Raw genomic sequence first — 1,331 nt, forward strand, 5'->3', positions numbered from 1 at the left:
AGTTTTTATATACACATATACAATAGTTTTTATATATACATATATAATAGTTATATATACATATATACATATACATAAGTTATATGTATATAAAATATGCTTACATTTATGTATTGTATATGATATAAAAGTTCACATTTGATCTCCAATTAATTTGTGCATTCATCTATATCTACTTCAAAGACTGGCTCAAAATTTTTATATTGCAGGAAGAAGTAACTATTATTCAATCTGCTCCTTGACTCTGGAACTTCTCTTTATTACGGACACTGTTTGAAGACAAGTTGCATTTGAGGAGCTACTCTGCTCCTTGACTCTGGAACTTCTCTTTATTACAGACACTGTTTGAAGACAAGTTGCATTTGAGGAGCTATGGACAGTGAAGACAAGTTGCATTTGAGGAGCTGCCTTGGGAGTGGGGAGTGGAAAGATGTGACAACTCAGAAGGGTCCTGGGCTTCCAGGGCACAGTATAGTCTAAGGAGAGAACTGATTAAAAAACACCTTCTTAACAAGTGGGTAGAGAAGAACGAGAGAAGTAGAGATAAAAGTTGGCTTAAGATTATAAATAAAATTAATCTAAGAAATATACTATTCAAGGCCAATAGAGATGCCCTGGAAAGGGAAATACAAAATTAGGAAACTGAAAAGAAGAATAAGGTATGGAATTTCCTCAATTTCAGTATTATTTCTGATTTATATGTACTTTATGGCCTAAAACTCCCTGATCAATAAAAGACACTATAGTAAAGTAGTTTTTTATGTGTTGGAAAAATGGACACAGTGAAACAGAACTCCAATTTGACTTCTTTCTCCACTAAATAGAAGGATCCTTTAATTAATTTTAACTATGCTCTCAGGCAGGTCCTTTTGCCCAAGAGGTGTGAGGCAGTATGGAAGCACATAGACTAAATATGAACAATTACAGAACAAATTTGTGAAGGAATTTTCACATGCGAATGTATAATCCCTCATGTCTGATTTTTTAGGAATCATAGAAAACAAAAGAGTAGCATAATAAGAGACTCAGCATGAACAAAAGGAGCCCCAATGTTCAGAGTGTCCTAAAGCATAAACCAAATAAAACAAAACAACAAAACAAAACAAAAAAACTACAGAATAATTGGAAGACTTGAATTCTAGTCTTATTTACCTCTTACCAACTTCAAAATCTAAAGCAAACCTCAACTTTTCTAAACATCAATTCCCTTAAAAGTAAAAAGAAAAAAAAGGCTATAATATTAAAAAATCCAACAAATCATGAATATATACAATTTATAATATTGTTAAGATAAAGATCTATGAATACTCATTGGGGGCTTGGTCCCATCC

The sequence above is a fragment of the Pteropus alecto genome, unplaced genomic scaffold (assembly GCF_000325575.1).
Source record: "Pteropus alecto unplaced genomic scaffold, ASM32557v1 scaffold342, whole genome shotgun sequence".
In the NCBI taxonomy this organism is placed as follows: domain Eukaryota; kingdom Metazoa; phylum Chordata; class Mammalia; order Chiroptera; family Pteropodidae; genus Pteropus; species Pteropus alecto.